The sequence below is a fragment of the Notamacropus eugenii genome, chromosome 7 (genome assembly GCF_028372415.1).
Source record: "Notamacropus eugenii isolate mMacEug1 chromosome 7, mMacEug1.pri_v2, whole genome shotgun sequence".
In the NCBI taxonomy this organism is placed as follows: domain Eukaryota; kingdom Metazoa; phylum Chordata; class Mammalia; order Diprotodontia; family Macropodidae; genus Notamacropus; species Notamacropus eugenii.
In genome coordinates this window covers 137,159,813-137,184,277 of record NC_092878.1, presented here as the reverse complement: position 1 = coordinate 137,184,277, position 24,465 = coordinate 137,159,813, and the positions used below count along the sequence as shown (strand labels likewise).

The 24,465-nt window shown below is 37.6% G+C and overlaps 1 long non-coding RNA gene across 2 annotated transcripts in view; it reads right to left on the bottom strand.

Moving 5' to 3' along the window:
- LOC140513871 (uncharacterized) overlaps positions 1 to 24,465 on the bottom strand; it is an 81,358-nt gene that overhangs the window by 15,202 nt on the left and 41,691 nt on the right. Inside the window, exons 3-4 of one of the 2 annotated variants that reach the window (XR_011970408.1) lie at positions 21,626 to 21,752; positions 2,560 to 2,631 (exon numbers count right to left, since the gene is read on the bottom strand). This is a non-coding gene — a long non-coding RNA (uncharacterized lncRNA). The remainder of the gene's footprint in view (positions 1 to 2,559; positions 2,632 to 21,625; positions 21,753 to 24,465) is intronic. The other variant, XR_011970409.1, reaches the window with a different exon arrangement.

Genomic DNA, 24,465 nt, shown 5'->3' with positions numbered 1-24,465 from the left:
ATTTCTTTGCTGCATGTTATGCATCTAAACTCTTTCACAGATCAGTCTCTTTATTTCTTAACTAGTGCTAAATTAATTGTATTCATGAGTATTGCTTTGTTGTATAGTTGATATATATCCCCGTTAGGTCCCTTGCCTTTCCATTGTTTTTTTTTTTATTAACTCATTCAAACTTCTTGACCTTTGTTCATCTAGATGAATTTTATTACCATTTTAAACCCCTAAAGTAATCCTTTGGTTGTTTGATTACTATGGTTTGAATAAACAAATTAATTTAGATAGTACTGTCATTTTTATTATGTTGACTTGACCTACCCGTGAGCAATTAATATTTCTCCGATAACTTTAATCTTTCCTCATTTATGTAAAGAGTATTATGTAATTGTGTTCATATGGTTCCTTTGTGAATCAGTCAGTCAACATTTATGAAGTGCCTACTATATGCCAGATATTGTGCTAAGTAAGCTTCCTGAGGTCAGGAACAGTTAACTCTTTGTATCCCCAGTGCTTACCAGAGTACCTGGCACATAGTAGGCAATTAACAAATGTTGATCAATTTTTGGACTTAACATGCCCTCCTTAAAAGTGGTTCTGGGAGGAGCATTTCACTCAATTCTCCAATCAGAGAGGCTAAAGAAGCAGAGGATATTGATGAGGGGTGAATTCCAGGGATGAAATGATCTTGCAAGATGAAGAGATTATTGGGGTGTGATAGAGAAGTCCAGGAGTGCAGTTGGATGGAAAATGAAGGAAGGGCTGACCTTTTGTCTATGATGCAAAAAGTTAAGAATCCTTAATCAAGAGGAACTCTGGAAAGTAAGCAAACTGACTCTGGAAATTATGAAACTTTTTCAACGTTGTCCTTTGCCACCTGGAAGTCCAAGGCAGTACTTCCATTTAAAAACTGCACATTCAGCTAATTCTAGGCTATGATACCTGACTGATGGGTTATCCATACCCTCTCCATATAGAAAACAATAATTGAGATAGTTAATAGGGGAAAGATAGTAATGATGGAGCTTAAACTAGAACCATAGAATCATGGAACAGAAAAGATTCTAGGATCATAGATTTAGGGCTGGAAGAAATCATAGAAGTCATCAAATCCAAACCTCCCCTCCCCTATTTTTTTACAGATGAGGAAACTGAGGGTCACAGAGGTTAAGTGACTTCTCTAAGGTCACACAGCTAATAAGTTTCTCCAGAAGAATTCAAAGTCAGGTCTTCCTGAATCCAGCATTTCATCTAATGCATCCCACCCTTTCTAAAAACATTTACAAGATACCTTGTCCAACTTCCTCGTTTTTACAAATAAGAGAAATGAGTCCCACAGAGGTAAAGTGACTTGCCCCAGGTGTCCTAAGTGTTGGATTTGAGACTCCATCCTAGATTTTCTAACTCTAAGCTCATTGTTATTTCCCAATGTAACAACACCCAATGGGCCAAAGGAGTAGAAAACTCTTTTCTACTAAGGAGCCTCGGCTCTAGACTCGTGCAGAGTAGGTTTAATCCTAGGGGGTGGAGAGGAGCCAAGCTTTTGCTATTCTCTCTGACTCTTTAAGCTTGCATCAAAGGGTTCCAGAGAAAATAATTTAAAACTAAGTATAGGCACAGATTGATGGCATAGTAAAATAAAGGACCAGACCTGAAGTCAGGAAGATTCATTTTCCTGAGTTCAAATTCAGCCTCAGATACTTACTAACGGTGTGACCCTGAGCAAGTCACTTAAACCTATTTGCTTCAGTTTCCTCATCTGTAAAATGAGCTAGAGAAAGAAATAGCAAACCACTCCAGTATCTTTGCCAAGAACATCCCAAATGGAGTCATAAAGACACAAATTTGATTAAACATTTGAACAGTTCATATTTAGAGCCATCCTAAAAGGGATTAGGAGGGTGAGGTCTAGAAAGCTATACAATGAATAAAGCAGATTTGGACATAGGACACAAAAGGATTGCAGAAACCACAAAAGACTCACTAAGTCACCCTCACAAGGTTCAGATCTTCTGACAAACTGGGACCTAAGTTCTTGGCAGTTAGCAATGCCTCCTCCAAGAAACACTGAAGTAGCCTGGGGGAGATGCCAGTCACTCCCACCTCTTGATGACTCCAAGTCTCTCCAGTCCATGAAGTAACTGCCAATACTGCAACACCTGATCACCTATACTCAGGGAAAGAAATGCAAAGCAGAAGAGATAGCCAAGGCTTCGAGCTTCAGTATATGAGCTTATTGTTCCATCACTGCTTCAGGGGTTGGTAACAGGAAGAACTAATTCCACCTTGTATCAGGAAGCACCCCAATATACACAAGGGGACCTGCTATCACAGGCTCGTAAAAATGTATTTATAAAAGGAAAGACAACTTTCAAGGGATTAACAATCTTTTCAACCAAGCACATGTTTCATTCCTTTAACCAAGTACATATATCATTCACCTAGTTCAGAGGAGTCAACACCCTGAACTTCAAAGAAAATACAGAGAAATTAAAGGTTAACAGACATGGCTTCCTCTGCGGGAATTCAACAGACACTTGGACCCCAATATCTGGCCATAATTACCAGAGAGGGAAGCACTGACATCCGGGTTTTCGAAGCTGAGGGCTCTTTAAAGCAACTTCCCAGAGTCTTCATCTAGCCAAAAAAAAAAACAAAACTTTCAGTCACTAAGCCCAAAAATAAACACTCGCCTTCCCCCGACTTCAAATTTTTTTATATGCTTTTTAGAGTCAGAGGGCATCAAATCCCTTGTGAACCAGTGCCTCATTAACAAAAGGCTTGATCTTACAAATATTCTTAGGCTCCACAATGGGTGGGAATGATCCTTCTTAGTCATATTCAGATGCAAGCAATCTACTTCTTGATTATACTAAAATAAAAACAGCAAAATATCCTATTTTACTTGCCATTACATTCCTTCTACCCCCATTTCCATGGGAAGTCCAGTGAGGATTGTCAGAGCCCCAAAGCACACAATCCAGAGAGAGGAAGAAAACAGTAATAGTAGAAGCTATCTCTGCCATTAAGTCTTCTGAATGGGTAACCCTGCCTGCTCACTAGGAGACTCATGGTCTTTGTCTCGGTTTCTCAGGGACAGCTATGTGGCATGGTGAACAGAGACCTGGCCCTGGAATCAGGAAAACCTGAGTTCAAAGCAGACCTCAGACACTTATGAGCTATGGGACCCGAGGCAAATCATTTAACCTGTTTGCCTCAATTTCCTCATCTGTAAAATGGGAATAATAATAGCATTTACCTCCCAGGGTTATTGTGAAGACCATATTAAGTAATAATTTAAAATAATAATGTTCGTAAAGTGTTTAGCACAGTGTTTGGTACACTTACATAGTGTTATGTTCATGTTAGCTATAATTATAATTATCATTCCTTCCCTTTACCTCACAGTATAGGGATGGGGAAACCTCTGGTTGTGTAAGATTTTTTATTAAGGTACCTGATGAAAAAGGTCAAGTATGTGTGCCACTGGAAGGAGTCCAGCCCCAGAAGGAATGGTCACTGTTGTACTATATTGCAAGATTTTATAGAATTTCTCTCTCTGTCTCTTAGGGTCTGTATCTGCCTATCTCTGTCTCTATTTCTCTCCAACATCTAGCTCCCGCTCCACCCCACCCAGGCTTTAAGGACAATATTTTGGAACCTAGATACTTGACAGTCCTGGAGATTTTGGAAGGAAAAGAAACTGAGTTTTTACTTGAATTATTCAATTTAAAACATTCTGAACTCTCTAGCAAAGTTGAAAGGATTCAGAAGAACAGTGTTAGTGTGTTTCAGTGAGAGATATTTCAAAGGTGTGTGCATGTGTGTGTTCAACCTTTGTTGTCAAAGAAGACCATGTCATCAGACAAATAATGACATGACTTGCTCTTGACTTTGTTTTGAGTGAAGGAGAGCTGTGCAGGTCACCAACCTCACTTCTCCTCCACAGCCATCTGAAACCAGTGACCAGATATTCATCAGAATGACTAGATATGACCCAGGATGAGGCAATTGGGGTTAAGTGACTTGCCCAAGGTCACACAGCTAGTGAGTGTCAGGTGTCTGAGGTGAGATTTGAACTCAGGTCCTCCTGACTCCTGCACTGGTGCTCTATCCACTGTACCACCTAGCTGTCCTATTTCAAAGGTATAGTGATGCTGGAAGAGGAGGAGGCTATTTATATCCAGGAAACCAACCTTAGAACTTAGGATAAAGTACTGAGATCTTTTTTTAATATTTCTTTTTCCTGTGATATATTCTTGAAAAGGAAGAGATCAGAACTGATTGATTTAGTGACCAGATGTGACTTCAGAGGTTTTATGAAGAAGCACACTTCCCTATCTCTCCTTCTCAGACATGGCCAAAGAGCTGATGTATTTGATACAATGGAAAGTTTTATACTGGGGACTTGAGAGTAGGGATATGATAGGGATAGGAGGAGAAAAAGCACATTAAAAACATTCTTTTAAAGGAAAGTTGCTAAAGACTATAGCATCATCTACCAAATTTAAAGGTTGGCATTCTGGATGCAGATCCAGCTCTTCTGCTCATTGAAACATAATATTCCAAGACATATGGTCTTTTAAAGTAGAAGCTTCTAGGTCTTGTGAACTCCTGTCTGTATTTCTACAGTATTTAAATTATTTTGTTGTTGCTTGCAATATTTTTTCCTGAACCTCAGAGCTTTGAAACTTGGTTATGACATTCTTGAAAGTTTTCCTCCTGGGATCTCTTTCACGTGTGAATGACTAGTCATTTTGGCTATTATAAATATACAAATTAAAAATAAAAGACATGAAGAAAGATACCATCTGCATTTAGAGAAAGAACTGATAAATAGAAGTATGTCTAGAACAATTTTATATATATATGCATATTGGAGTGTGTATGTGTATATATGTGTGTACATGCACATATATACACATACACACATGCATACATATATGCACATACATTCTCACACACATATACCACTATTTGTGTTTAATAGTAGTCATCTTTAGGAATGGGGGAGAGAAAAGAGAAGAAAGGAAATTTACATGATAACTGTTGTATATTTAGAGGGGATGGCAAGTTGTACATGGTAGACATGAAGTTTCACGTGCAATCATTTGTACTATGTTATAGAAATGTTTGCTTTCTCCCATGAATTAAAAATAAATATGTTTTCTAAAAAGTTGGAATTCTGAAAATGTTGAATGTGATTAATTTTGCAGGGCTGCCTATCTTTTTTTCCCAGGCACATATCTGCTGAATTAGGTGTCCCTTGAAGACCCCTTTCCTATAGAGAGATTTAGTACTTAAAAGAGCATGAAATGTTTTTTTTCTGTAAAGGAAAAGTATCAATTAAATTAGTAAAATATGTAAGATATTGCAACTGTTATAGATGAACACGATCATTTTGATTCCAAAAAAAAGAATAGAAAAGTAACTTTAATGAAAATTGTTTATAGTATGTGTGTATGTGTGTGTGTATACATACACATATGGAAACACACTTTTAGGAAAGCTTTTAGATAGCATTGGAACACTTTGGAATAAAAAAATAAAATGTTGTGTAAGTATAAGGACTGAGGGAACCTCACTGTGGCAGTCTTTCTAGGAATCTAGACATGCAGCTAATCAGCAAATAGGGTAGTTTGGAGACAACAATCCAACCCAGAGAGTGCATAGGCATTCATACCCCCAGGTGAGAGGTGTAAGTGGTCACTATGCCACCTGGCTTACGGCTAAATCATTGGAAAGGCTATGTTGTATTAAGTAAAGACCAAGATATATCCTTTGTCACTCTAGTAGCTTCTATTCTTTTCTTCAAAAATCATGTATAGGTAGATAAGCATCTACCTACTTCCTGCCTTCCCCCTTAAATGCCCCTCTTTAAAATACAACTGATCTTTCATGTGGTCACATGTGCAGAGGACTGCCAAGGCACATTCAGACCTTGCTTAGGAACCAGCTGCTCTTGAAAGAACAAGTATGATCTGGCATATACAGTATTAGAAGTGGGTTAGAAGACCTCACCAACATTGGTATTGGAATATCAAAGTCCAAATACCCACCAAAATGCCAAATTATCTCAGTTCTTTAAATAGCTGGGACTTGCTTTCTGAAATCAGGTTTTTTACATGATTGGGATAATCTAAAGAAAAGTTGGAATCTAAGGAAACTTGGAATTCTTCTGATGGAATTATTTTCTCAAAAGCCTAAAAACTCATAGCATACAGTGTTACGAATTTCGGGAAGGAATTATTTTCTCAGACAGCAACTGGCAGAAATTTGAGCATGTAACAAATGGAGAGAGCATTTCAAATACTCCACTTCTATAGAGTGTAGGACATCTCATAGAAACATATCTTTGAAAGAGGAGAGGTATTAAATTAAGTGCAGGAGGTATGTGAACTTTAGGGAAATGTCTGATTCAATATGTGAATGTATGAAAACAATGTAATAACTTCAAAATCCTTTTATCTTTTCTAATTGCCTCTATCCCTTGCTTGATTAAGAAATCATCTCCTTATCCATAACCTTGAGAGGTAAATAATTTGTATCTTTTCTAATTTTTAATAATATAATCTTTAATATTAAAGTTGTATAGCCATTTAGAATGTATTGTGGAATGTGGTGTAAGGTATTGATCTAAACCTAATTTCTGCCAGCCCAATTTCCAGTTTTCCTAGCAGTTTTTATCAAATAGCAGGTTTTAAGTTTTCAATTTTATCAAATACTGGGTAACTGAGTCCCATTATTTCTAATTCTCCCTTATCTAGTTTATTCCATTGATCTATCTCTATATTCTTTAATCAATACCAGATGGTTTAAATGACTGCTGTTTATAATATAACTGGAGATGCATAAGTACTATTGCCCCCCCATCCCTACTTCTTTTCATTGATATTCCACTTATTTTCTTTTCCCAAATGAATTTTGTTATTACTTTATCAAGTTATATAAAATATTTTATATAGTAGACTGAACTCCAGAAAGACATTTTAAGTAACGGAAAGGCCAAGGAGCAAAGTACACTATTGGTGTTAGACCAACATCTTACACTTCACACAAAAATAAGAGTCAAGTAGATATGTGACCTAGATACCAAATATCATATCATGAACAGATTAGACAGAAAGGAAAGAAAAACTTTTTAAAACTATAGATAGGAGGAGTTTTGATAAATCATAACATAGAGGTTATCAGAGAAGGTAAAATAGCTATTTATTACATAAAATGGAAAAGTTCTTGCATAAGCTGTATCAGTTCAAGTTAGAATGAGAAGGGAAACAGTTAAGTAAAAAAAAATTTTCAGAAAATTTCTTAGATAGCCAAGATATTAGACACTGAAATATATATGCATATATTTATATATAAGATGAAGAGCCATTTCCCAATTGATAAAGAGTCAAAGGAAGTGAAAATGTAATTCTGAAAAGAAGAAAGAAAAGCTACCAGAAACCACATGAAAAATGGCTCTTAATCATCAATAATATAAGACATTCCAATTTAAAACTCTGAGGTTCTACCTTACACTCATTAGATTGGTAAAGATAAGGGGGAAAATAATATGCCTGGAAAAACAGACCCTGTCATCAGAGCTGTTAATTGTTCCCTTTGGAAATAAACCCCTAACATCACTATACCCTCTGCATACCCTTTGATCCATTCCACTTCTACTTTCTTTATCTGTATGTGTGTTTCTCTGTGTCTTGTGATATTAATCCCTTTTTAACCTTTGAAGGAGACTGGTGTCCTGTTTTTGAGGAGCAGGGAGAGAGGAAAGGATCTGTGTCTTCTCTTGCAGGCTGAGCTATATTTTGGAAAATCCCATGTTTGGTAGTGGCATCTTGAAACCTATAGGGAGTCTCACCAATTGGGGGATAGCTAAACAAAATATGGTGCATGAAAGCAGTAATGGAATATTATTGTACTTTAAGAAACAACAAATTTGAAAATTTCAGAGAAGCATCAGAGGGTATATGAACTGATAAAAGGTGAAATAAGCAGAAGCAGGAAAATAATATTCAAGATTGGAAATGCAAAAAAAAATAACAAAAATGAAACTGAATACTGCATAATTATGATGACAAACTTGGCCCCAAACAAATTTTGGAAAATGCAGCACTCTCCCTTCATTGGACAGGTGGGAGACTGCAATTTTTGTAAAATTTGCAATGTTGCATGTTTCTCTAGATAAAATCAATGTAGTGAAATACTTATTCAAAAATGTTACTAGCAATGACTCAATGGGTAGAAGGGAGAAATAAATGTGATGTAAAACTAAAAGATATTAATAATTAGATAAAAATTTTTGAAAAGAAACATCCAAGTCACGGGCTTGCTGAGTGGAAAAAAGAAAGGTATCACAGATGCCAGTAAGAGACAACCTGTGGCATTACAGAATACAATTCATTCAGTAGTTTTTATCAAATTATTTGGCACTCTATCTTCCTCATTATTCTATCACTGGGAGACCAAGAGAAAATGCAAAATAACTAGAAGTGACTGTGAAAGACTAGTCATATCCATCTGGCAACTTCAGTAGACCATATATATGTGGAAATTGAAAGTGTTAATGAAAGAGTGACCCTTGGTTTAGACTAGAGCTCATAGACAGGACTTAGTGCTTTAGATAGGAAAGCATAGAATCATAGGATTAGAAAGGCAAGGAACCTTACAAACTACATACAGGAACCACCTAGGCTCGGTGAACTCCACTTTAAAACATGTTGATAAGCATATTTCAGTATAATTGGTTACCTTTGTAATCCTAAGTATTTTGTTTATTCATTTTTAAAAAATATATCCTTTACCAGACTGACAATTGAGTCCGTGGTACATGCACCAAAGGTTACCAACCATTTGTGTATTCCATCCCATCATTTTCTGGTTGGGTGCTCTAGCCACTATGAATATAAGAAATATAATTCTTTGCCTAAGAACCTATTCTAATTTAGTTCAGAACTCTTAACTTTTCATATTAACCTCCTTCATATTCCCTGCTATATATTTATCTGTAAAGTGTATCAATGTTTTAGGAAGACTGTCCCAATGACACTACTGGTCAATGACCCTTAGTTATACACATCTCTCAGTGAGTGGAACCATTTTTTATGGGATACTCAAGACAGGAGAAGCAGAGTGAGGCAGTGGGAAGAGAACTGGTCCCAGAGGTGGAAACTCTACACTCACATTTTGGCTCTGCTGCTTACTAGTTGGACCATCCTGAAAAACCACAGAACCTCCTTGAGTCTTAGTTTCTTTATTTCTGCTGCCCTGTCCTATCCTTTCCTTTCTTTTCTTTTCTTCCTTCTTTTTCTTTCTTTCTTTCCTTCCTTCTTTCCTTTCTTTCTTTCTCTCTTTCTTTCTTGTCTCTCCTAAAACCTTAGACCCTATGCACTCTGAAAGCCTACGGACTGAACAATGAAGGGTCCCTGCCCAACCTCCACTTCATGGCTGTTTTTGGACCCTCCTGGCTTAGAGTGAATGTCAATAGTAACAGTTTCTCTTCCAAACAACAACCCTAAGACTCCTACCCCTCCCAGCATGATTTATCTATTTGTGTTTTTCTTTTCTATTAAAGGAGCCAACCCCTGAACTATTTTTTAAGGAGTGTTCACTGAGTGGGCATTATTTCACTTTAAGTGAGTATCTGAAAAGGCCTTAACCTAAGAGGCCAAGGCCTCCCAGTGCATCCTGGGCCATCCCCAATCATTCTGATGAATATCTACTGGATCCAGATGGCTCAGAAGGAGAGAGTGAGGTTGGTGACCTGAGCAGCCCTCCCTCACTCAAAACAAAGTCAAGTGCAAGTCATGTCATCATTTCTCTCATGTCATGGTCCTCCTTGAAGGCGAAGGGTGAACACAACCTGTGAGTAGACTGAGCTGCCTAAATGGGGACCCAGCTAGCAGGGAAACTCAGCTCATCCTCTCTGTTAACCTGGCCTTCTCCCTTTCCTTCTCCACTCCAAAAGAGGGTAAATTTTGATGACCAGAAGCTGCCCAGTTGGCTTCAGGTATATTGGCTAGATTCCTTTCCTTTTCTTTCATATCTTGTCCTTTCCTTTCCTTCCTTCCTTCCTTTTTTCTTTCTTTTTTTCTTCCTTCCTTGCTTCCTTTTCTTCTTTCTTTCTTTCATGTCTCCCCTAAAATCTTAAATCTTGTACACTCTGAAAGTCCATGGACCGAACAATGAAGGGTCTCTGCCCAACCTCTACTCCATGGCTATTTTTGGACCCTCCTGGCTTAGAGTGAATGTCAATAGTAACAGTCTATTTTCCAAACAACAATGCTGAAGCTCCTGACCCTCCCAGCATGATTCACCCATTTATCTTTTTCTTTTCTGTTAAAGGGGCCATCCCCCTGACTACTTTTTAAAGATGCCTATTCACTGAATGGACATTACCTCGCTTTAAGTGAGCACCTGAAAAGGCCTTAGCCTAAAAGGCCAAGGTCTCCCATTTCATCCTGGGCCATCTCCAGTCATCCTGATGAATATCTGGTCACTGAATCTAGATAGTTCAGGAGGAGAATATGAGGCTGGTGACCTTGCACAGCCCTCCCTCACTCAAAACAAAATCAAGTGCAAGTCGTGTCATCATTTCTCTGATGTCATGGTCCTCTTCAAAAATGAAGGATGAACACAACAGTTTTATTTCTGGAATAATCATATTTAATGTTGCTATGTCATAAGCTATTGTATGGTTTTTATAAAATGTAAAACACAATTTAAAGGCTAGGTATTATGATTTGGGAATCTCTGCTCTATTTGGTAGGACAAGTAGTGTTTCTTCTTTTTTGTAAAAGGCGATACCTAAGACTGGACGGCTGGAGAGCCACAGTACAGATGAGGTAAACCATGAGAGGGAAAGTGAGCAAAAGGGAAAATAAGCCTCTCTCATTCCCTCCAGGATGAACCAGTTTATTCTAACTTCAACTGAAGTAAAGTCAGAGGATGAGTCAAGGACTAAGGTGAATTCCTATAGGATGAATTCCTCTAAGGATTCCATAAAGTTGAAGACCATAGAATGACTAATACTTAAACACATGAACTGAAAGATTCATTGATTGTTGTGGGGAAATTTTAACTCAAATCAAACATGCCAATCTAACAAATAATTTTTTTAAAGAAGACCTTTAGCACTGGTACTGAATGCCACTCATTCATTGGTTTAGATATTTGAACACTTTGTGGATTTGTGATCTCACTGATAGCAGTATTCTATCTAACAGGTCAAATCAAAAACCTTGCTCTTAATCCTTACCATGACCTCCAGTCCTTTGACCCCTCAATTCTCTCCCAAGCCATCTCCCCTACATCAGTTATTTTCTTTTTTTTCCTCCATCTTGACCCCTTGTTGAACCAATTCAACTCTACAATGTCCTCCTCTCCTGAATCTCTAACCCTCCCCTTATAATTCTGACAATTAGGCCTTGTCAAGGGTCTTGAATCACTTCCACCCTTTTCTCCTTCATGCGTACCTTCCCTCATGTGGAAGGACACTGTTGAACACGTGTGCTGTTGAACAAAGATAGTGAAAATTACACAATTGTTCTGACTGAATCCACTACAAATTTATGCTACACAACCTCATTGCTGCTAGGCAAGTACTATACCTTTCTTATCAACTCGCTATCCTTTTTTCCACTATATTTCTTCCAGACCTTTTCATCGCTCCTCAAATCTCCCAGAAGTCTCCATCCCCCACTCCCCTCAATTGAGAACCTTACCCTATATTTTACAGAATAATGTTGAGGCCCTTTACTGTGAACTTCTCCTTCTCCTCTCTTTCTCATTTCATTTCACTCATAAGCCTCCTGCCACTATTTCTTCCTTTACCCCTATCTCACATGATGGAGGGTACTCTTATGTGTCTCTTCCTGCTCAAGAGATACCATGCCTTACTAACTCCCCTAACAGATAGCTCCCTCTTTCACACTCACTCTATTACATATTTTCAATATTTCCCTTCTGGCTCATTCCCTACCGTTTAAAAACATGTCTATGTCTCCCTGATTCTGGGAAAAAAACCTTCACTTTTTTCTTTCATCCTCACTATTGTCCTATATGTCTTCTTGCCCTTTCTGTCTAAACTCCCCAAAGAGGCCATTTATAGTGATGTCTCCGTTTTCTGTCTCCCTTTCTTCTTAAGCTCTTACAATATGATTTCCAACATTATCATTCCACCAAAATGACTCTCTCCAAAGTTATTAATGATCATAGTTGCCAAATTCAATGACTTTTTCTTAATCCTCATTGACTTCAATCTCTCTGCAGCCTTTGACACTGTTGATCACTCTCTCCTTGATATTCTCTTATCTCTAGGTTTTGGGGACACAAGCCTTGTCTGGTTCTTGTCCTACCTCTAAGATCATTGCCTGTCAGTCTCCTTTGCTAGATCTTCATCCAGATCACATGCTTTAATGGAAATATCCCTCAGAGTTCTGCTGTGGATCTTCTTCTCTTTTTCCTCTATACTACTTCATTTGGTGATCTCATCAGCTCCTATAGATTTAATTAGCATTTCTGTGCTCACAGTGCCCAAATCTATCTATACCATCCCATCCCCTTTGCTGACCTCCAATCATACATGTTCAGCTGTCTTTTAGACATCTTGAGCTGGATGTCCAGTAGACATCTTATCTCAACAGGCATCATTCTCCCACACCTTTAGACTCACAAGCAAAGAGCCATCCTGGACTCCTCAGTATCAACCCTCTCATCCAATCTGTTGTCAACCTTTACCTTTGCAACATCTCTCTGACATGCCTCTTTTTGTCCTCTGACATTACCACTATTTTAATGCAGGTCTTCATCATCTCACACCTTGATTTCTGCAATAGCCAAATTATGGGTCTGACAGCCACAAATCTCTCCCCTCCAATCCATCCTCCATTCACTACTAAAGTGATTTTCCTAAAGCACAGATTCAATCATGTCATCCCTCCGCCTTACACAATAAGCTCCATTGGCTCCCTAAGGTCTGCAGGACCAAATTCAAAATCCTCTCTTCGGCATTCAAAACCCTCCATAACATAACCCCCTCCTCCCTTTTCAGCCTTTTTACACATACATTTTGATCCAGTGACACTGGCCTCCTTCTTCCAGGAACAAGATTCTCTTAGTTGTAGGCATTTTCTCTGGCTGTTCCCTCTGTTCCCTCCTCTTCTCCCTTTCCTGGCTTCCTTTGCTATTAGCCCTTTGTTTTGGAAGAAGACTAATGACATCCTTGGGCAATATCTAGACTTATGAGTGAATTGGATTTAAGTGAGGCAGAGGTGCACAAAATCATCAGCCTCGCTCTCTCTTCCAGGGTCATTGAAGTCCAGTGGTGAAGGCCCAGACTGCAGAGGATGACCTTGGTGTCTGACCAAGCTGAGGCCTGTTGGTTACGCTCAATCTAGTTTAGCCTGTCTGCTGAGAAGATTTTAGCATGCTGCTACACATGCTACATCTTCTTGGAGCCACAGGTGAGTGCTGGGTAGACACCAAAGATGGATGAGCATCAGCAAGCCCTCACACCAAAAGTACTAGTCTTCCTTAAATACCCCATACACCCCTTTAAGTCCCAATTAAAATCTCATCTTTTACAGAAAGTGTTTCCCAACCCCTCTTAACTCTCTTGCATTCTCTCTCCTAATTATTTCCTATTTATTCTATGTGAAGGGAATTATGATTTTTATAATAATCGATATGACATGTGTAATGAATATACTCATTGATTAGATTTTTCAGAATTGCCTCTCTTGTGAGTCAAACTTACAATACAGCTTAAAATGCTCAATCAGACTTTGGCAAGTCTCACAATCGCTGCCTGTATGCCTGAAGTGAAATGAATCAAACATTGTAGAACCTGTTCCAGTCACAGAACTTTGTTCCTATGACCTACCAAGAAATGGCCCTCAAGGATTTGAGCAATATTCCTCCCACAGGACTCCAACATTGTTGTACTGGCTTTCATTTGTGGGTTTGCCATGAAAAACCATGGGAATGGCTGTTTGTAATCTACCTTCCCCCCTCCCTTCCCACTTGTGATTAATGTATATAATCTCTGTCTTCACCTCAGCGAAATGCAATTCTGATCAGGAAAATTCCTGATTTGCAAATCTGCTCCTCATAATGAAATTAATTAATTAAGCATCTACCGGACTGCTGGCACTGTCTCTGGCCTGCTGTTTCATCATTCTTGGGTTAGAGACTGGCTCACTAAGGCCCCTGTCAACATCTGTATGCAGGTTATTTGTATTTAATTGTTTAGTTATTGTCTCTCTCGTTAGTTTGTAAGCTCTGGGAAGGCAGGAGCTGTCTTTTGCCATTTTTTTTTGTAGCCCCAGCATTTAGCATCATGCCTGTTAATGTTCATGGATTGACTGATTGAGAACACAAGCCATTCATCCCTTCCATTTTGACTCCTGTTTATGGCCTCCCCAGAAGACCCGCTTCATTCATAAGCTAGGAACCTTCTTCTATAAATCAAGAGTATCCATTCAAACAGAGAAAACAATCTTCGTGAACAAGAGCTAAATAGAGATTCAACCTTTCCAAGTGCTTTACATAATCTTTTGAGAGCACAACAAAGGGATTTAAAAGATGCTGGGGTATGGACCCAGGGCCCCAACTCTAAAGTTCCAAAGCTCACTTTTGGATCTGCCTATGGAAGAGGAGTAGGTGAAAAAACTAAAGAATTAACCACGGTGCCTCACTCTTCTCTGGTCCTAAATAGCAGACCAAGTTTGTTTAATTTAATTCAATCTTTCAAGTATGGTTGATTTCATCCTACAGAAGAAAATCTTCAGCACTTTTAGTAGATGAGGGTTGATGGGCTATGAGGGCTGATGATCACCTGGTGATGAACCTCATTAAGAGCCTTTTCAGACTTCTCTAGACTGGTCTTCAGATGACAAACAGACACTAGATCTGGACAAGGCCTTGCTTGCTCCAGCTTTCTAAGGGCCACTTGAACTTGGAATGGGCTGCTACAGACTCCAGAACTCAGGAATCATTCCAATCATGATAAGGTATAGGGTGTGGAAGATTAATTTTTACTATTAAACTATTAATCTTTACTCAATCCTAAATCAACTTCCTTGTCTTTCAGAGACTCTGAACTTAGTGGCCAGTGGCTTGCTTTTTTCAATATTTCGATAACTATTATAAGATAACTGGTTTCCTTTGTAATCTTACATATTTTATTTAATGGATTTAAAGGTTGTTGTGAGAAGGCATCCATGTTGTTTGTTGTTGTTTTTCAGCCATTTTAGTCATGTCCAACTATTTGTGACCCCATTTGGAATTTTCTTGGCAAAGATACTGGAGTGGTTTACCATTTCCTTCTCTAGCTCATTTGACAGATGAAGAAATTGAGACAAACAGCGTTCAGTGACTTGTCCAGGATAACATAGCTACTATGTATCTAAGGTCAAATTTGAACTCACGTCTTCCTGACTTCAGGCCTGGCACACTATACACTAAACTTCCTAGAAGCCCAAAAGGGTCCATAAGTTTCATTCAATTGTCAAAGAAATTCTCTCTCTCTCTCTCTCTCTCTCTCTCTCTCTCTCTCTCTCTCTCTCTCTCTCTCACACACACACACACACACACACACGCACACACACACACACATACACACACACACACACACACACAAACACACACACAACATGGGAAGAACTTCTGTTCTATATTGCTTCCCAGTCACTCTCCTCCCCACCCCCATCCTATCCTCAAAATCAAAGGTTTCCTTTAAAAACCCTTTTAACAGTTTTTTTAAATTTGCATCATTTCAAAAAAAATTTTTAAAGGAACATCTTAAATTTAATTATTTATTGTAAATTTGTGGGTTTTTTCCTTCATTGAAATTTTGATGACACAATATGGTGTTATGTAACCATACAGTATTGTGTTGTAAACAAGTCATGGTCATTTACACACACTTATTCCTTCCAATGCATGCTGGACTTCCAGAGAATGTGGGACACACTCACCTGTCGATACTTGCTTATTAAGACCTAGTGGACTTGACCACAGACTGGTTATAACTTACATTTTGTGTGTTTATTTGACAGATAATGTAATTACTACAACTCTGTTATACAATAGATGAAACATGTTTGAAGTTTTTGATTTTCTTCTCTTCCCTTATGCTTCCACTGCCCCCTTATTTTTTATCCAATGCCCCCCAATGGCACTAGAGGCTACCACTGACCCCTGGATCATTCCAGCACCTTCCAGAGGGAGACATTGCCCACTTTGGGAGCCTTTAATCTATGGTCCATTATGTTTGGAAGAAGGAGGCAGGCTGGAGTACCTTCTTTCTCCAGGACCTAAACAAGTCTTACAAGGAGTTAAGAAAACTGTCTTTCTGCTGCCTTTATCATGGTTCTAATCTGTCTCCTATGGATACCACCTAAGCAGTTGAAGTGCAAGAAGATAATAACTGTTTCAGCACATACCACTACTAAATATTTTGCCCATTCATATCTTTATTTGATCTTCAAGTACAGCAGATGGCATGGCAGTGGAAGAAAGCATCCAGTTATGCCAATTCTGATCCTATGGATAAAAAAACTAATTACCATAAAGGCGTTTTGTTAACATGACATGAATAAACTTGATCACTTACTTCCAGAGTTAGAGAGAAGGTAGGTGGTTGAAGGGTTTGTCCTTCTAAAGTGAAACTTCTTGGTGACAGAGGGCTATGAATGAGAGAATGTCGCATATAGTATCAGACATGGTTGATAGCTTGGCTGGTTTTGTTGAACTTTTATGTTTTGGTTTTTGTTTTCTTTTATTTTTGTTAGAAGATTTTTCTCTGGTAATGAAAGTAGGGAGGAGAATATTTGGAAATAAAGATGATGTGAAAATCAAAGATACCAATACAATTTTTCTAAAAGAGAATAAATCATGTGGAAGACATACAATCCCCAAAGAAGCTAGGCAAAAAAAATCTAGGTTCTTTTTAGGGATGTCATTTGTCAGAAGGTTGGAGGAAGGTGAATAAGAAAGCCAGAAGGAAGGATGGCAGAGTATAATACAATAATGATACATAATTCATACAGTGATTACAGAACGGTGTCTTCAAGGGAGGGTATGGTAGTGGTGAGTTGATAAGTAACAACTATATTCAGATATTAGCTTTATCTCCCCCTATGTTTGAATTTTGTCAATAATCCTTTCAGGTGTACAGTTTCTCATGAAAAGAATTATCCTAAAAAAACAATTATCCTAAACAAAAAGAATTTATCCTAAAACTTTGAGAGAGTTTGTTTACCTAATCTTGCTCTTTAGATAATAATAAAATTCTTAAACAAATTAATCATTAGGGCTAATAATCCTCACAAGGAACAAAACATCTTGGCCTGGAGGAAAACAGAATGAGTATTTGCGTATCCTCTTTAGTTTCATAGAATTTCTTCATCACAAAATGTCTATATAAAATTCACATTGCTTTTAACAAAATAATGAAGAGAAAAATGAGCAGAACCTAGAGAAAGTTGTATGTAGTAATTAACCGCAAAGGACATGAAGGAAGATGTAATCTGCATCTAGAGAAAAAGCTGATAAATAGAAGCATATATAGAATGGTTTTATGTGTGTGTGTGTGTGTGTGTGTGTGTGTGTGTGTGTGTGTGTGTGTGTGTACACATACATACATATCTGGGTCTAACATTGCCCTTTCTGGGGTAGGGGAAAAAATAAGGAAAAAATTGAAAGTTACAGGACAACTTTATTATATATTTAAAAGGAATAGTAAGTCATAGATCTGTAGCTTCGAGTATAATTATTTTTTTCTATTTTACTATGTTATGGAATGCTTTTTTATTTCTTAAAATGAAAATAAATAACTTTTTTTTAAAAAATACACATTACAAAGAAGCCACCACTTGAGGGCTTCATAATTGAATAGGATGCTTTCCATGCAAAGGCAGGAGCTAACATCCTCTATATTAATATTAATAGCAAGGATATTTGGCAAAGAAACTATTAAGAAGAACTATTTTTAGGAAACTATTCAAAGTAAAAATTATTAACTGTGGTTTAAAGAGCCTTGAACCAATGAAGAGTGCAATTTTTGGCACTTTTTCCTTCAGTACTTGAAGGGTGCTCTTCATTGTACAAGTACACAGAATTAAATAATCCCTCTGTATAGGGAGTATACATTCTAATGGGAGAGGAAACAAGAATATACAATAATATATATATGGTAAACATAGAGTGAATATATACAAATACACAGATCAACTAGATATAAGGTTGTTTGGGAGGAGGCACTAGTAATTGAGATCGGGAAAAACCTCATGAAGAAAATCATGCTTGAGCTGCATCTTAAAGGAAGAAGAGGAGGAAGAGGAGAAAGAGGAGGAGGAGGAGGAGGAGGAGGAGGAGGAGGAGGAGGAGGAGGAGGAGGAAAAGACTCGATAAACCAAAAATGATGAGGGAGTGCATTTCACACATGTGGGATGGCTGATGCAAAGGAGAAGAAACAGGAGCTATAGAGTCACAGAGTATGGGAAAGGAAATAATGTAAAATGGGACTATAAAGCTAGGTTGAGACCAGGTTGTATAGGGTTAAATAAAGGAGCTCATATTTTATCCCGCAGGCAATAGGAAGTCACTTGAGTTGATTCAGTAGGGGAATCATATGGTTGAATGTACTTTCAAGGAAAATTGCTTTGGTTTGCCTAAAAGATTATTTTATGAGGAAAACCAAGTGTTGCAATTTATCTCACAGTTTATATGAGGATCATACAAGGCCAAATGATAAATATGGAACAAAATGGAGTCAGGTCCCCAAACCAAAAGTTAAGCCCGAAATTCTTTTATAACAAGCTTCATTTACTCATGGAAGAAAACAAATAGAAATTTTATCAAAGAGGCTATAGAAATCTGTTCCATTTTATGGTTCACAAAGCATGTTACATGAGTTATCTCATGTGCTCCTCCAAACACTGCTGTACAGGAAGTGTTATTATTATCAATACTCTATGAAAAACACTGAGGCTGAGAAAGGCTAAGTGATTTACCCATAGTTGCATACAGTCAGTCTGACCCAGAATTTGAATATAGGGCTTCCTGACCCCAAGTCTATCCATCTATCCATGATACCACCTAAATGTCTCAGATCAGATTTAAAAAGTCACATACTACATTTTTAGAAGGAATAGAAAGTTCTGCATAATAGATCTGCAGTTTCAGGGGTAATCTTTGTTTTATATTCCACTTTGTTATGGGAATGTTAGGGGTTTTTTTCTTAAGCTTAGAAATTTTTATTTGAAAAATTTATATTTAATTTTAAAAACAAGACCAAGTTACATTTATATGAGAAATGCAGTTAGTTCAATATTAGGAAAACTGTCCATATAATGGCTATATTAATAGCAAGAATAATAAAAATCATAGATATGGAAAAAACTATGAACAAAATATAATACTCATTTTGGTTTAAAACACTATTGTTCTTCTTTCATTTTAAAAGACCAATGACCTCCCTAGGTAATATCTTGACTCATGGATAAACTGGATTTAAGTGAGGCAAAGTTGAACAAAGTTATTAGCCTCACTTTCTCTTCCAGATTTCATCTAAGTTCAGTGGCAGGACAAAGTCAAGATAATTAGCAATGACCCAGGATGCATTGGATGACCTTGACATCTCCAATATCTGACCAAGCTCTAGAAGCTCCACAGCACCTACTTCAGCTACCTTCATGGCCATTGAAACACATTGTTCTCATCCTGTCATTCTGCTGGGGAAAGTGTTTACATGTTAGGTCAGACACATGCGCACGTACACACACACACACACACACACACACACACACACAGTGCATATTAGAGCTTCTTAGAGACACAAGGGGGAACTGGGTGAGAGGTAGATACCAAAGGTGGATGAGCAACCCTCATAAGGGCTGAGCAGAACTTCACATCAGAAGTTCTAGTTCTCTCTGAACACCCCATATACTAAAAAGCAAAGGAATTAATGGACTTTTCCTTTATATTGGAAGTAGTATTTATCTAAAACTAAAAACCAGCATTATCTAATGTGAACAAATTAAAGACCTTCCCAATAAAATTGGGTTAATGCCAGTATATCCATTTGTCCCTCCTGTTATTTGATAAGATTTTATAAATATTAGCTATTACAATAGTACAAGAAAAAGAAGGTAACAGCATAAGGATAAGCAAAGAAAAAAACAAAATTATCACTTTTGCAGAAGATAGGATATTTTACTTAGAAAACCTTGAGAGTCAACTAAAAATTGAAGCATTAACTCCCAAGTTACCAAATATAAAGCAAATCAATAGAAGTCATCATAATTCATGTTTAATTCCAACAAAACCCAGCAGGAAGCATTAGAAAGAGAACTTCAATTTAAAGTAAATACAGGATATATAAGTACCTACCAAGACAAATTAGGAGCTATATAAATACAACCATGAAACACTTTTTACACAAAGACAGTCATAAAGATTAGGAAAATACTAACATCTCATAGGCAGGCAACATAATAAAAATGACAATACGACCAAAATTAATTTATTCAGTCATTGACCTATCAACTAAATCATCAAGTTATTATTTTATAGAATTAGAAAAATATAATAATGAAATGCATATGAAGACACAAATAATCGAAAATCTCAAGGGAAATTATGAGAAGGCCAAATAATAAACTCAAAGACCCAGAACTGAAATAAGGTCTCCCCATTTAACAAAAACTGTTTGGAAAACTGGAAATCAATCTGACAGAAATTAGGTTTAAACCAAGACCTCCAATTAAATAGATATATAGCTAATATAAAAAAGTCACATTGTAAGCAAATTAGAAGATATAAGAAAAGAAGGGAGGGATTCAACATCTACATATTGACTACTATGTGCTAGATATTGTACTAAAAACTGTGGGGTTTTTGTACAAATATTGCATCATTCGAAACTTTTACAAAGATTGTGACATTTGAGACTCACAATAATCCTGCAACATGGTGTTTTTATATCCTCATTTTATATTTTGGGAAATTGAGGCAAATGTACCAATCGCCAATAGAGAAATGAAAATTATATAAACTCTGAGGTTTTAGCTCACACCAATCAAATTGGCAAAGATGACAAAAAAGAAAAATGATAAATATTGGAGGGATTGTTGGGGAAGGGGGTACATTAATTCACTTCTAGAAAACAATTTGGAGTCATTCCCCAAAAGTTACTAACCCCCATAAGCCCATTTGGCCCAGTGGTATCTACATGAACTGGCCTATATTTCAAAAAGTTCAAAGTAAAAGAAAAAAAGACCTGTATGTGCAAAATTTTTTCATAGCAGTTCTTTTCATAGTAGCAAAAAAACTGCATCATCAATCATCATCAATCGAGGGAATGGTTAAGCAAATTATGGGATATGAATATAATGGTGTACATTATACATGTGCAGTAAGGAATGATAAAAATGGATAGTTTCAGAGAAACCTGGGAAGATTTGTATGAATGGAAATAAATGAAATGAAGTAAGCAGAACCAGGACAATAATTTACATAATAACAACACTTTAAATATTAAAAAAAAAAACTTGGAAAGACTCTCAATATGATCAATACAATTACCAATCATGAATCCAGAGGATTAATAATAAATTCTGCTACTCACCTCTAGACAGATGGATGATGATCTCAAACTGTTAAATGGGAGATTTATTCTTGCACATGGTTAATTCAGGAAGTTGTATTACTTGATTAGGCATATTTTTTTTTTACTAGGGTCAGTGTTCTTTTTTCTAAGGAGAATTAGAGAGAAATGGAAATAAATGACTGTTAATTGAATAGAAAGGGAAAATAAAATCAAACTTATAATTTAAAGAAACAAATAGAATTCATGCCAAGAGTTCATGGAAAATAACTTGCAGATATGAATAGCTGTTATAATTAGGGTTTTTTGCTGTGCTAAATTGGGCGCTCAGCAAATGTAACCTCTTCTAATTCTTCAGGTGTCCAGGTCAATTTCGCACCATTCCTTATCATTGCCTTTCCCATTTAGTTCAACGAAGCTCTTAGTCCTGGTATAACCAGTTTTCCATTGCTTTGCATTTTAAAAATTAATGAAAATTTATTATTATTATTACTATAACAAACATGAACACTTCAATAAATAATGAACAGAAAAAGAATTACATATAAAACTGAATTTCTGCTACATGCGGTTTGTGAGTTATTTTTTTTAGAGCATATATTGAATTTAACATGGTAGTTAACAAAATTGCACTGCTTGATTGTGTATTTTCTGAACTTTCTTCTTTTTTCCTGTATATTTGCAATGGCAAGTAAAATAGATCAAGATCAAGAAGCATAATGCCTCCATTTGAATATGAATGACTAAGCAGGATCTTTCCCACCCATTGTCAAACTTAGGAAGATTTGTAAGAAGGCCCATGCGTTTTGTTAATGAGGTGCTGGTTCTCAAAGGACATGATGCCCTCTGACTCTAAAAAGTGTATAAAGACTCTGAAGGTGAGATTTTACTTTGGGGCTTTCTTACTGGAAGTGTTTGTTTGGTCATATGAGGACTCTGGGAGTCCTCTAAAGGTGTCCCCTGGCTTTGAAAACCCAAATGTTGGTGCTTCCCTCTCTGGTAGCTGTAGTCAGACTGTTGGACCTGTCTGTTGAATTCAGGCAAAGGAAGCCATATCTGTTGATCTTTGACTTCTCTGTATTTTCTTTGAAGTTCAGGGTGCTGACTCCCCTGAACTAGGTGAATGATATATGTACTTGGTTAAAGGAATGATACATGTGTTTGATTAAAGTGATTGTTAACCCCTCAAAAGTTGCCTTTCCTTTTATGAATGCAGATCTAAGAACCTGTGATAGCAGGCTCTCTTGTATATGTTGGGGTACTTACTAATATAATATTTTTAAAAATATTTCATTGGAATTTTTTTTCTTTATTGTCTCTTCCTACCAACTCATCCTACTATCTCAACTCTACCGGAATAAAAGTCCTCCCATATAACCAATAATCAGTCAACAAAGAAAAATTTAAAAATTGACCATTTCTGAAAATTTATGTCTCATTCTATATGTCTAAGCTCTCACCTTTCTTCCAAGAGATAGGAGGTATGCTTCATCATCAGTCTTCCCAACTCATAGTAGGTCACTACACCCAATTCTGAAGTCTTTCTCAGTTGTTGGATTTTTTTTTTTACATTATTTTAGTCTAAGTGAAAATTCTTTTCCTGAACATTGTACACAGTTACAGCCACATTGTGCAATGACTTATGTTGATAGGCTTATGTTGATAGATAGATATGTTGATAGGTTCTTCTCAGCATTGCAAGTTTCTAAGACAGCTCCAAAAGACTCATGATGGAAGAGGCTGTTCTTTCCAGAGAAAGAACTATGGAGTCTGAATGCAGATCCAAGCAGACTATTTGCTCACTCTTTCTTTCTTGCTTTGTTTTGTTTTGATTCTTCTTTCTCGTGGTTCCTTCCATTGGTTATAATTCTTCTTTACAACATGACCAATGTGAAAATATGTTTAATATGAATGTGTGTGTAGAACCTATATCAGATTCCATGCTGTCTTGGGGAGAGGGGGAGGTAAGGAAAGGGGAAAAACTTTAAAACTCAAATCCTTGTGAAACTGAATGCTGTAAACTAAAAATTAATTAATTAATTAATCTAAAAGAACATCATTCTCCAGGTTCTGCATTATTCATATGGTATAATAACATTCCACTATATTAATATGCAGCTCACTGCCACCCAAGCTGTTTTGCGGAGTGACAGGCCTATATGTTTTGTGCTACAGTGAAAAGAGAGGGAGACGTGATTCCTGATTGGCTGACAGGATACTTTAAGGGGCTTATTTGACTTGGTTCCAGATTCTTTTCAATAAAACACGTAGAGAAAGAATATTCAAGAAAGTGATTCAGAGATAGAAAAAGATGATAGGGGGGTGGAGCCAAGATGGCGGAGTAGAAAGACGCACATACACATAGCTCTGAACACACAAACCACAAAACGGCAGAGGGGACTACCCAGGGCGAATTCTGCACCCAGAGACCACGGAATATTGGAGCGAGGGAGATTTCTGTTCCGGAGAGACCTGCAAACCTCTCACAGGGGGACCTTCGCGCCGGGGACTGGATGCTGGGGCGGGAAGAGGAGAGCAGCCCTGCCGCAGCAGCGACACCGTGGGAAAGAGATCCAGCGGCCACGCAGGTCCCCCCACCCACAGAGGGACCTGTAAACCTCTCGCAAAAGGTCTGTTGCGCTGCAGACACCGTGCCCAGCCCGGACCTGCGGCGGCGAAAGCGGCTGCGGCTCCGAGAGACAAAGTGCTGAGAGGGATCCGGAGGCGGGATCTTCAGCAGCTGCACGGGCCCCCCACCAACAGGTGACTGACGGGGGTAGGTGAGAGAGTCTCTTTGGCGGGTTGAGAGGGGAGCGTGGTGCCCCCATAGCTCGGGCCCCCCCCGGGAGGTGGGGGCCGAG